We start from the raw sequence: 14,173 nt of genomic DNA on the forward strand, positions 1-14,173 counted from the left end.
ACTGTAAGTCTCACGAAATGTCAAATATGTTAGTGCGACGGAGTCCTAAAGTGGGTACATTATATTACTCATGACTGTATGTACATTGTAAGGATATTATAGGAAGTGTCTGAAACAACTTGGTTTATCACAGTCATGATTACTTATAGCCCAAATCGTAAAGAAATCCAATTCCAACCAACATTTGACTTCTGATGCTACCCTCTAGGATTCATTTTATTGCTTCGGCTATAAAAAAATAATGCATCACACAAAAGACCTTTCTAGGGCAATCGTAAAGGGAATGATGATCTTATGACGATAGCAATCGTAAAATTGAAACGGATATAAAACAGGCAGTTTTACGCATTTAATTTCGAATTGAGAGTAGGTAGGTATCTAGTAGTTACCCAAGTTTTTTTTTCAGTTATCGCGGACTTCGGTTATCGTGGCAAATTGGTAGTAAGCAGTTACGATCAATCTATGTGCCAATTTGCGTGTGTAAGACACATCATCATCATCATCATCAACAGCCTATATACGTCCCACTGCTGGGCACAGGCCTCCCCTCAATCAACCGGAGGGGGTATGGAGCATACTCCACCACGCTGCTCCAATGCGGATTGGTGGAGGTGTTATTACGGCTAATAGCCGGGACCAACGGCTTAACGTGCCCTCCGAAGCACGGAATCATCTTACTTTTTCGGACAATCAGGTGATTCAAGCCTGAAAAGTCCTTACCAAACAAAGGTCAGTCTCACAAAGTGATTTCGACAATGTCCCCATCGGGAATCGAACCCGGACCTCCAGATCGTGAGCCTACCACTAGACCACGGAGGCCGTTTTTAATTAAAATAGCGTTATATTTCCAGAAACTCTTTACCTTCCACTTTAACACTCACACTACAACACACTAACGCAGAATTGAAATAAACTACCACGAACTGATTTTTGTGATATGTCCCGGGATTCGAACCCGGGGTCTCCGGATCGTGAGCCCAACGCTTAACCACTGGACCACAGAGGCCGTAAACGTAGTGATTATATTCTCTTTGACCTACTGAGTGGCGGCTGAGGAGTATGCTCTGCAGCGGGGTCTCTTAAATTCGTTTCTTTCTTTGTTACTATACTTAGGTACGCATTATTTTCACGTAAGTACATTTATTTATATACTAGCTGGTACCCGCGACTTCGTCTGCGTACTTTTAATTTGAATATTAAGGATTATATAAAAGGAACGGTATAGCATGTGATTAAAAGAGAGTAAGTAGGTATATTTAAAAAAAATAAAAAATATCTGTTTACAGTCGTTATAAAGTACCTATGTATTCCATTGAGTGGCAGAAATTACCTAGGAATATTTATCGGTCCCTTATGTCCAAGACACTTACAGGGGTCAGCGTCACGTTGTGTACAAAAATATTTTAAAATGACCTAATTTAAAACTTTTTTGTACACAACGTTTGCTATTTTGTTATTATTTGTTAAAATGTAGAAATTGTTTGGACTCGACACTCGCGAGCAGGCCACGTATACACCACGTGCGCTCCCCCACCACAAGACAGCGCCGTTGACTGCCGCCACACTTCGGCGAATGTGCGCGACGACGAACGACGACCGACGGCAGTGGCGGCGATGCAGAGTATTCGTTAAAAGGAACTTTATCTACAAAAGCCAAATTTTTTTAACTTGATACACCCAAAACTACTAAATATCATGTTCCTAGGTTCAGTGGTTAATATTTTGTATACAAAAAGTTTGGCTTCGTAGTTCCCGTTCCGAATCCGTTCCGTTCCGTTCGAATTTCGGAAAATCCGTTTGTTGAAAAACTCTGCACATCCTAAGAGACCTACGTACCAAGTTTCATGGTTTTATCTTCAAAAATGACGAATACCCATACAAACATTCAACCCGTATTTCACCCCCATACTGGTAAAAATTTCAAAATGCTTGAACAAACGATTTTTTGTTTGTTATTTAGTGCCTAAACACAAAATTTAATATTTTTATCTTGAAAAATGACGAACCTCATAAAAAATTTCAACACCTATTTCATCCCCTCAAAGATCGAATTTTCAAAAACGCTTTAACAAATTGTTTTTTTATTTCTTATCAAGTTCCTAAATATAAAGTTTCGTGGTTTTATCCCCAAAAATGACGAACTCCCATACAAACTTTCAACCCTCATTTCACCCCCTCACTGGTCGAAATTTCAGCAACGCTAGAACAAATGTTTAATTATTTTTTATCAAGTGCTTAAATATAAAGTTTCATGGATTTATATTTTAAAATTAAAATATCCCATACAAACTTTCAACCCCTATTTCAATCTCTTCGTCCCTTCTTTTCGCAATAAAAGGTATCCTATTTTCTTTCTCAGGGTCTAAAGATTGTCTGTGCCAAATTTAATCAAAATCGGTTGAGAGGTTTTAGCGGGAAAGCGTAACAGACAGACAGACAGACAGAGTTACTTTCGCATTTATAATATTAGTAAGGATTATTTTCCCTCGTTAAATAGTAAACAAACTAAGTGTAGGTGTTATAATTTCGTTGAAGAACTGATTACCTATCCGTTTCTTTGTCTAAAATGAGTATTACCTTATTACTATGATTGATTACTGGGCTTAAAGTTCGTATAAATGTCTATCGAATTACCTCCTCAAGTTTAAAGCGTAGCTAGTCATGTAGTACTATATTAATTATGTGGTGTAAGTAATTAGATTTTATCTGTATGTAATGTAATAGTTAGTTGAATAAAAAAACTTATACAAATCAGATCAATTAATTGGCGTAATGTGATTCTAGAAAGAGTTTTAATGTTAATAGATAGCTAGCTATAGCTATGTGTAGGTTCCTGTAGGAATGAGATATAACTGTTTAATAAAGACAGTTGCATCAAAATTTTATCATAAATTCCCTAAATTATGGCGCCTACCTACCCTCTAAGTTAGAAAAGTGATCAAATACTAACTTGAGGTCACTCAGTTTAAAAAAAAACATCGAAATCATTCCAGTAGCTATGGCGTCATGCGCTTCTTGACACGATCACGAAATCTAGATTTCCGCGGGAATGAGGTATTTTCCCGCCATAAAAAGTAGCCTGTGTCCGTGCCTAAGATCCTATCTTTAAATTAACCAAGTCTTATAAAATTCCGTTCAGACGTTAAGGCGTGAATGAGGCAAACTTTTAAAACAAACAATTAAAAATCACTAACCTAGTTTTCTGTCTACTGCCTACGCCTTAAGTACGATAGCATAAATATTAATAGGCCATATCCTTTTCTAGATTACTATCTATCAGCTAACTAAATTTCATCAAAATCCGTTGAGCCGTTTAGGCATGATAGACAAAACTCCCAGCAAAAACCATAAAAAAATCACTAACTCAATTCAGTTTTCTGCCTACTTCCTACCCCCTAAGTACGATGACGTGATCAATTTGATCGTACAACCGTTTTTAGATAACCAACTATTACCTTACTAAATTTCATTAAAATCCGTTCAGCCGTTTAGACGTGAAAGAGCAAAAGTCCCAACAAAAACGACTACAAATCACTAAATCAATTTAGTTATCTGCCAACTGCCTACCCCCTAAGAACGATGGCGTGATTATTTATAGCCTATGACCATTTCTAGGTTATCATCTATCACCATACCAAATTTCATCAAAATCCGTTGAGCCGTTTAGGCGTGAAAGAGTAACAGACAGACAGACAGACAGACAGACAGACAGACAGACAGAGTTACTTTCGCATTTATAATATTAGTATGGATTTTATTTATATATTACACTTTATTGTACACGGAACAGGATATAAAAACAATTAGCATACACAAGACAGACAAACGGTTCAGCTTTTTCTAATACTTTTTTTATGTATCCAAAAAACTAGAATTTGGCAATTTATGTCTTCTGCAATAATCCACATGACATAATTTTCTAGCTGATTTTTGCAAAAGTCTCGGGAAAATCGAGCAAAATGCAATAAGGCAAAATTTTTAATATTTTCATGTGAAGCCAGCGACGCGTAGCTGGTTCTTCCCCCTACCACGTTTAAAGCCAGTCTTCTGTCAGATTATTTTAATAGCTACTTATATAAAATGCCAATCAGAAAACTGCCATCGTGGCTTTAAAATAGGATATAAGGATACCGTCGTCGAACTGGGAATTTCTTGAGAAGCATTTTTCCGGAAACTTTCTCGAAGACGGAATTGGGTAGTTGTTTTTCGCAAATTTAAATTATAAAATGCTAATCTAGAAATAGAACCCAAACTATCTCTATCTATTATGTTGATAGCAGCGTTCTCCTACGACTTCGCCATCGACTATTCGTCGACAGGCCACTTCAGCCTATGGACATTTTGTCGTCAGAAACTTTCATCTACGTCACTTTCCACGACAGGTCTTCCCACATACAGAATGTTCCATCGACACGACGATAAACCTATAAGTTTTTTGACTACAGACCTTTCCATCTACGGAGGTTTCGCCGGCAATATGAATAGAATGTGTTTAGCTGCGTATAGAAAGCTCGTTCTTCGCCTTTGCCAAAATATTTGTTCAATATATAAAATTTTGGGTATTTAAATTATCTTGCTATTATTGCCACTTCTTTTTGAAATTCCATTACCAATGCGGTTTCAATAAACATCAATAATTTGTCACTAAGCTTGAAATCAGATATCTTTTACCGCATTCATTATGAACGCCCACATTCTGATTGATTTAGGTTTAATCCAATAAATATCTAGTTAGTTTAAAAAGCAGTGAGACAACACACAAAAGAAGCTGCAGTTACTTTGGCGTCGACTCCTGAATTCCGACTCCGTGCACATTTAACTAGGAATATAGAAAAAAAAGTACTACGCGTATAACGTTACATTATATTATATAGCGTGGTAGTGACAGTAACGAATACTGAGTTAATATCAAGTGGAATTTTCATTTTTGCGATGAAAAATTTTCGTACATTTTCTGATAGCAAATTCCGTTTGATATCAACTCAGAATCATGGTCTGAATCAACCCCAGTATTTATTAGGGCGTCACTAATATCTATACGCACTTGTATAGATTTTGCACTAGTACTTGCACTTGCTACCTGTACGTACTTGCTCGGGGTGAAGTGGCATCGTAACGAATACTAAGGATTCAGCTCATTATTCTGAGTTAATATCAAGTGGAATTTGCTGTCAGAATATTTACGAAAATTTTAGTTCCTTTTTTAATTATTTTCAGTTTCATACTTTTGAAAATTCCATCCGATATCAACTCTGATTCATGGTCTGAACCTTCCTTATAATTCGTTACAATGTCACTAACACCCTGTGTAATATTACATGACATTCTTTTTCTTATCGACAGACATTACATTATAAATTATTAGGAGAGACATGACATTATAAATTATATTGCATTACATTATTCTATTATTACTCTACGAATTATAGGTTAATATTATTTTTAGTTACTTACCATACTGCTTATGTTCACAATGACTAGAGTTTATCTTGATGGTGTTTGGATAGATTCATCTGCCAAGGAAGTTGGACATTAATTTGTCACGGGGTAAGAATAAGGTTGCTAGGCAGTATATTAGTTTCGAGGGTAGATCATAACATGCTGTAACACGCTAGGGCTATGTGGGGTTTGCTAAATGTACAATCAAAGAGCAAAAGTTCAATTACTGAGCCCACTATTTGTAAACAGTGGTGAAATTATGAACCAAAGTTGCCATAATTATAAAATTTATGTTTTTGTAGGTGTTTTTGGTCTATTACAGAAACGACATGTAACCAGAAGGTCAGTGCAACCAGTTAAATTATTACTTTGTTAGAAACTGATTGTACTTTTGCAGCTTATTGTACCTTAATGTTTATTGTAACTCAATCTATCTTACGAGTCACTTTGGTCCTGTGTGACACCGGAATGCTTCTCAAAAGGCGAGTGCCAATTCGGTTCCCGGTATCGGCTGGATTTGCACCAATAGTTCTTCCAATTAGGTTATCTTTTGATTTATAAGCCCTAAGTAGTTTGGGAACATTAAAATATTTATACTTGCGTCTTTATTTGTTTATGACTGTAAAAGGGTAGGCAACTTAGCTACTTTTAGGTGGAATGTCTGTTAATTATTTTAAGATGGTAAGTCTATGATCGTAAGTCTTGCTCAAAATAAATAAAACAAATAAAAAAAGTTTCTAAAGCTTTTTAACATTGAAAATACGGTAGTGAACTGGCAGTAAAGGGTAGTCTACGTTATCCGGCGGAGGATGGCTTTTCAGAAGGTTTCGCGGCAAAGTTCAAATTGGATGTTTTCAGGACATTAATTAAAATTCGCGTCCTGAAGTATCCCAACGAATTTGACAAGGAACTTTGAAAGGCTATTTGTCAGACAGACGAGTACTTAAGACGAAAGTTTTAATTTTTTTTAAATACTTCCATGGCGACTTTAGAGACCCCTCTGCAGTGTTTCTACGTTGGAATCCATTTTCACACTGATTGTACGCGACAGGAGCCGGCCAGGCCAGCGCAGCCGCTGGCATGACGACGACGCTTGAAAGACGCTAGTGTGGGGTGTCTCTAATAGATTTTTGTGATTAAGGTTTTGGTACATAGACACATTGATTTATAATGTTACTATTGGCTCACCCCTCGGGCACTTCATACAAAAATCTCGTTTTTACCGAGGGCCGGCTAACCGCGTAAGTGCGAGTGAGACAGACAGACAGTCAACGCGCGTTGCCTTACTCTTTCCTGTCCTGCATTGCGCCTCGCAAAGCTATTTGATATTTGTTGACATTGCGCACTTACTTTCATTATGCCAAAAAAGAAATATGCGAAATGTCAAATAGCAATATATATTTAGAATGATAATATGAGTCCGATGACAGGCAGGTGAACACATTCCAGGAAATATCGCAGAGGGATATTATTAATAATGGAACCTCAAAAAATTCCATATGCCTTCTCGCTCCTTGACAAAATGAGGATTTTCAGTAAGTACTCCCCAACAAGATTAATTCGCCCTTAAAGCTTTTTGCGGCCATGAGCGTTCTATCAAGCCGTGCTCTTTATTGTATGAGAGGAATTGGATCTTTTACTTTGTCAGTAACCGTTTTATGTTTAATATGAAGGGAATATTTCTCTGAGCCTTTTTTACTTAATTGGCTTGCTTGCCAGTCAGTTCTTTTATTGACTCATTAATGTTCTAACAAGTGGCCCTGTTCGGAAAACGCTTGATTTACATAGTAGTTTTTTTTCTTTTTTTTTTTTTGACGTGACTTATTGTAGATTTGCCGCAGATGGCATTAACTACTTGGCCGGACAAATGGGGAGCGCTGAAGGCTCTCACCCGGTACAACGTTTAAGACAACAGGCCTGAGGGTGCCCAGTTGGGCGCGAACCTCGGCTCAGGGCGTCGTCTGAGAGGAAAAATATTTGAAAGAATTAATCGACCCTAGTGGGTCGATAGCGATAAGCGCTGAATGAGGGAAATCGTCGACCACGCCGGCGGGGTCGGTATCGGGGTCCTGAAGTGTTTGGTGTCGCGAGCTGATTGGCTGCCTCTATGGCTAGAGTCATCGGGTCGTCGGGATCGTATATTACGTCCTGACATAGTAGTGTACATAGTCCCTAGTTTGAACCCCAGCTCGGATTCTGAACTATTGATCCATTGACTTTATGAGTTTGAATTCATGTTTGGATCATAAGTAATTGATATCACATGTCTTCTAGAATTTGTGCCCAATTAATGGCAATAGGTTTGCCTCCTATTACATGTATGCGACTTCAACATAGCTGGAGTGGGTGTACTATACAGGGTGTTAGTGACATTGTACCGAATACTGAGGGGGATTATACAGACCACGATTTTGAGTGATATAAAAGTGGAATTTTCCGTCTCAAAATTCATGATTTTTTTTAAATTCTATACTTTTGCGGTGGAAAATTTAACTTGATGTTAACTCAGAATCATACAAGTACGTATGGGTGTTAGTGACACCGTAACGAAAACTTTTTTTTTTTAAATTTATTTATAAACAAAATTACATTTACTTTGGAGGATGATTCAGACAATGATTCTGAGTTGACATCAAATGGAATTTCCTTTCGGCAAATTCATGAAAATGTTAGTGTTTTAAAATTATTTTCAATTCAAAAGTATGTTTTCCATAGAAAATTCCACTTGATATCAACTTAGAATCATGGTCTGAATCATTTCTCAAGTTTTCGTTACGATGTCACTAACACCTTGAATATACCTCTGCCTATCTCTTCGAGGATACAAATACATATTCATTTCACGACATGCTTGGAACAATAAGCAACTAAACGTTTCCCGCGCTTTTTCTTTATTCCTAGCCTACCATTGAAATTCATTCCAATATTAAACTCTTATTTCTATATCAACGATCAAGTTAAAAATACAAGTACATTCTGACGTTCTGGCTCAAAATTTAAGTACCAAGACTGCAATAGTTGAATTCTTATCATAACTTAATCAGAGTTTCTCAAGACTTTGCTCCTAGACAAAGGGTTAGCTGCAAAATGTTCAGAGTTATGAGGAGTAAAGCTCCTTGCCTTGGTTATGACGCAGCCTCTACTCTGGAATAGCTTCTCGGTATAACATTTTAGGTATATAGGCTTTAGTTGTACACATTGAGCGGTAAACCGCGACGTTTTGGTAAGTTTGATTAATAAAATTGCCCTTTTTTTTCTAACGTGACTTATTGTAGATTTGCCGCAGATGGCATTAACTACTTGGCCGGACAAATTGGGAGCACTGAAGACCCGGTACAAAGTTTAAGATAACAGGCCTGAAGGTGCCCAGTTGGGCGCGAACCTCGGCTCAGGGCGTCGTTTGAGAGGAAAAAGTATTTGAAATAATTAATCGACCCTAGTGGGTCGATAGCGATAAGCGCTGATTGAGGGAAATCGTCGACCATGCCGGCGGGGTCGGTATCGGGGTCCTGAAATGTTTGGTGTCGCGAGCTGATTGGCTGCCTCTATAGCTAGAGTAATCGGGTCGTCGGGATCGTATAATAAAATTGCCCTGATTCCTGCAGACGCTTCTCAATTTTATTTGAAGTATACCTATCATTTTTTTATCCACAGAAAAGGAAAGATACGGATAATTAACAGCTATTAATTATTAGAAACGAATAGGTGAATGAATGAATAACGCGGGCGAATAAAATGAGCATTTCGCCTATATTGCAACCCCATCGGGTTACTGGCCAATGTTAAATTAGGAGAGGTTTGTTTTGTTTGCCTATAATTGACGTGTGTTCTATTTTTATGCCTGCCAATTACCCATCTTTTTCCTTTTCGGAGCGTAAGAAAATGAGAGGTATAACTTAAAATATAGTTAGATGATACCAGTAAAGTAAGTAAAAAAAATTTTGTTTAAAATTAGAAATGATGGTCTATGATTATTGGGGTCGGAGTGTAAAGGTTTTAACGCCATTGCTTTGATAATATGACATTGTTAATTACTTACAATCAAATAAGTGAATACAGAATTTAACTTGCTATTCCCTTTCGGGGAGGCTAAATACTCGAAACGTTCGTAGGTAAGTTATTACTTCAGTTTAAAGAACTTTATTCTCATAAAAAAACTATACATAGTCACTTAACATGAGAACTAAATGCTTTTACAAAAGATAGATAAAGTGCCGTTGAGCAGGCAGAGAGGGTATGCATATAAAATTTACCAAAAACAAGAAATACATCGCTTTGATACGTTGTTTACAAATGTGAGTGAAGTATGACTACCTATCGCTCATCGAAAAACTAGTTAAAGGAAGGGATTGGCGTTCACAGATACAGGTTGTTCATTTAGTTACTTACTTAAAGTTTTACAAGATTATTCTATGGTACACATGATATGTTTACGCAGCTGGGATTTGAAGATATTTAGCGATGTAGTATTTTTATGTAGGATGGCAACTTATTATAAAGACGAGCTCCCTCAAAACGTACAGTTTTCCTGCCGTAGTTGGTTCTTATTTTAGGTACTTAGTCACTTACTACGACAGCTGCATGCAAAACGCTGCGTTTACCAACATAGTCTGTTCGAATATTATTCGATGAACAGTGTCAGGGTAGGCAAGATAAGAGATTAATTCGGGGAGGCGATACCATCCGTCATTCCGATCTCGTCACATAATTAGGATCGCAAATTAATTAACTCCGGCGATTCGTCTTTGGGTAAGTGCTAGTTATATTACTTTAGCTTGATAAAATAATTTGGGGTACATAAACTCACTCCTAATTCCCACCGGGGTTAGTAGAGACTATGGAGTTCTATTTGCTTCGATCCTGATGCACCTTTCTTGCTTCCTCCACATTCATCAATCATAATTTATAAAGTTTAATTTTGGGTCATATTATTATATTGGGAACGCCAGCCTAGATAAACAATGGTGCTGTTTTTAACATATAACATAAGCAGCCTATATACTTGCGTCCCACTGCTGGGCACAGACTTCCCCTCTATCAACCAAAGGGGGTATGGAGCTTATTCCACTATGCTGCTCCACTGCGTGTTGGTGAAGGTATTTTTACGGCTAATAGTCGGGATCAAAGGTTTAACGTGCCCTCTGAAGCACAGAATCATTTTACTTTTTCAGACAGTCAGATGATTCAAGCCTGAAAAGCCCTTACCAAACAAAGGACAGTGTCAAAAAGTGATTTTAACAATGTTCTTGTACGGGCTCGACCCCTAGTACGGTCACGAGCATTAATAATATATGTATACACTTTGGTACCATGTCACATTAACTTTTTTGACAAGTCTAAATGTCAAAAATGTTAGTGCGACAGAGTCCTAAAGTGTGTACATGATATTGCTTATGACTGTACATACTAGGGGGCGAGCCTATTGCCATTTTCCTTTCTTTTAATTTTTAAATTCAGTTTGTACTTATTACATAATTTATAAACTTAAATACAAACGTATTTCAATTGCAGTCGGTGAAAGGAAAGTGAAAAATAAAGAGTTTATGTGACTTTATCCTCGCCAGCGTTGTATAACTCCCATGTGGGAGTTACCTTTGTATTTAAGTTTATAAATTATGTAATACAAACTGGATTTAAAAATAAAAAAGGAAAACATGAAACAGTAGGACTAGGGCCCAGTGCTGGGAAGTTTTCTGGCCACGTCTTTCGATCAGCGTTACAGATTCCGATGTGGTAGTAGTTTTACAGCTAGTTACATAATATGTAATTTAATTTTTGACGTTCAAAAAGCGCTAACTTTGTAAGCCAATTTTGAAAAGTAAATATTTTTGAATTTTGAGGTGAGTGTAGAGGTTTATTTTTAAAGTTTAAGTTTTTAATATTCTATTATTTAATTGCATTGGCCACGGTTGCCTGAATCAAATGAAAAATAAATTAATATCTAATGCTAAGATGAAAATATATTTGCAAAACCATTTTTTTGTTGCTAGACTAGACGGTTACAGTTAGTATAATGAAACAATTTTGATTATAATAATATAGCTGCGTCGTCTATACTGGTATGGACAGAAATAACAATGTTTTGTGGGCATGAAAAAGCACTTTCTGATATTAAAGATTCAGTATCTAATCAAGAACTATTTTGTATGACTAGACCACAATCTATATGATTGCTAAATCGGATCATTATTGTGTTTATACTGGGAAGATCGAAAAATCTGTTAGCTAGCTCATCTTTTTTAGAGTTCCGAACCCCAAAAGGGAAAACAAACAACCCTTATATGATCACTTTGTTGTCTGTCCGTCTATCCGTCAAGAACCCTTTTTCTCAGGGATTCTTAGAGGAATCAAGTTGAAGTTAACAAATAATGCTTAGCTATAAATGGCGACTCCATTATTAAAACAACAATTTAAATAGGTATTGCTGACGCAGAGTATTTTACTTAAGGATTGTGTTTTGATTTAAGTCGGTTGTTATGTTTCGAATGATTAAGAGGCTTACTGTCATGAAAAGTGGTTGTTTGTTTATTCCATTAAAGGTTCTTGGAGAAGGGAATACAATAGAATTAGAATTAAGTTAAGTTTCTATTGTCCGCAACACGCTTTTAAGCTTTTGGGATTCAAATGGGTTGATAAATCAGCTAAATGATAAATTATTTTGTTTATTGATACCCCACTTGTATTTTAAGGTTGATGGTAGGCCTTGTAGAGGAAGACTTAGAAGGACGTACATTGGTAGGACGGACTTCATTGGAAGGACGTAAACAATTAGCAATGTCCTAACCAAACTAGCGATCACAAAGGGATCATCGGTATTCGAACCTGGGACCTCCCGATCGTGATCTCAACGCTCAACCACTAGACCACGCATAGCGCAAAACAAGACATAACAGCTTGCTACTATAACTTATTGCAAGTCTTAAGCTAGGTACTTACTTGTAGTTCTCAGTTCCATTAGTTCTTATTTTATATCAACGTCGCAGCGGATCCGACCTAAAGTTAGTTCCAAGTCTACGTGTAACTAACGAATGGCTCCAGAAAGTATCAAGGAGCTTGTTCGGGTTTAGTTACCTGCTCATTAGTAAGCAATGGAGGCTGTTCAATATTTAGCAGTAGGAAAGAAGTTTTCTAGAAAATTACAGAGATTGTAAGCCAATAAATTCTCGCCAGCTGGGGATTTACATTGCACTCGGAGATGTAATTTTGACTGAAATAGAAATATATGTTTCCACTCGTCCGCGGCACTAATGTCGCAGATTCTGCACAGAATTATTATGACTAAACTTGTCAATTAGTTACATAAAATCCGTGGACTTCTTTCGGGGCGTGGACTATGATTTTGCATAGAATAGGGTAGTTTCCAATTAGTCAAAAAAGTTACTTTTTACTAAACGTCAAAACACGATATTCCTTACATATGGAATTTGTACGAAAAAGCAACCTGAGATGTCATAGAAACACGTGTAAAATGTCGCACGTATTATTACTTTTTCTTTATTAAAATTTATATATAAGTTCAATAGATAAGAGAAAACGTATTTTGTCACCTTTAGATCTGTTTTTATTTATTAATCAGAATTTCATAATTTACCTTAGACCTAAGAAACTACCCAATTATTATGAGTGGTCAATTAGTTCCATTAGTAAGATGATCCGTGCTTCGGAAGGCACGTTAAGGCGTTGGTACCAGTTACTTCTTACTGATGTAAGTTAGAAGTCGTTACATGAGCCATGTCAGGGGCTTTTGGCGGCTCAATAATAACCCTGACACCAGGGTTGATGGGGTTGGTAATTATTCACCTCAAAACCCTCACGACAGAAGATTAGTTCCATTAAATCTACTCGTAACTTTTCTTGTGAGGGAGATTTTTGTTAATTATTTTTAGTATTGGTAATTACCAAACCAAAACAGAGACTAAGTACATTTATAAGAATACATTTATAGGTTTCCTGCATTAGGGCTTTTTGTGAAACGGATGGTATATGAGCATGTTCTCAACATAGCTTCCAAAGCGTAAAAGTAATAATGACTAATCGTGCGCGATCTTTACTAGACAGCCTCGAGACTTTTCATTTGCAAAAAAGAAAAAAATATTCGCCGCTTGACAAAAGAGTCGATTTCCAAGAAGTATGCATTAACATGCGAAGGCCCTCCGACAGCCCTCCCTAGACATGTACCTCTGTCAGGAGAACGTGATCCTTTAATAAAATGAATTATCGCCGGGAAATTTTCATGAAAATTGTTCCACGTCTTGCGCCTGCCGAAGACGCGATGCTAGACGCTTTTACCGAGGCAGACATTTTTATTTCGAGACGGGGAAACGCTTTTTAAAAAAGGAATGTTCTGGTATATTTTTATGTAATAAGCAGAACATCTCTGTGGTCTTCTTATCGTGTGGGTTATGAGGTGGATTACCAATCTCATCAACCCTGGTGTCAGGGTTATGATTGAGCCGCCAAAGAACCCTGACATCGCTCATGTAACGATTATTCACTTACATCAGTAAGCAGTAACCGGGACCAACGTCTTAACGTGCCTTCCGAAACACGGATCATCTTACTTTCGGACAATCAGGTGATCAGCCTGTAATGTCCTAACCAAACTAGGGATCACAAACTGATTTTTGTGATATGTCCCTACCGGGATTCGAACCCGGGGCCTCAATTTACAAGCTGTTTGTTGTCCTTCTGGCGAAAATACAGAGAAGTACATAGATTTTATGTGCATGTATGT

At 37.1% G+C, this 14,173-nt stretch overlaps 1 long non-coding RNA gene across 1 annotated transcript in view; it reads left to right on the forward strand.

Moving 5' to 3' along the window:
* The first annotated feature begins 698 nt into the window (after positions 1-698).
* The window catches only part of LOC126371775 (uncharacterized), a 267,333-nt gene continuing 253,858 nt past the window's right edge, over positions 699-14,173 (forward strand). The window contains exon 1 of the long non-coding RNA XR_007567071.1: positions 699-729. This is a non-coding gene — a long non-coding RNA (uncharacterized LOC126371775). The remainder of the gene's footprint in view (positions 730-14,173) is intronic.

The sequence above is a fragment of the Pectinophora gossypiella genome, chromosome 13 (assembly GCF_024362695.1).
Source record: "Pectinophora gossypiella chromosome 13, ilPecGoss1.1, whole genome shotgun sequence".
Lineage (NCBI taxonomy): Eukaryota > Metazoa > Arthropoda > Insecta > Lepidoptera > Gelechiidae > Pectinophora > Pectinophora gossypiella.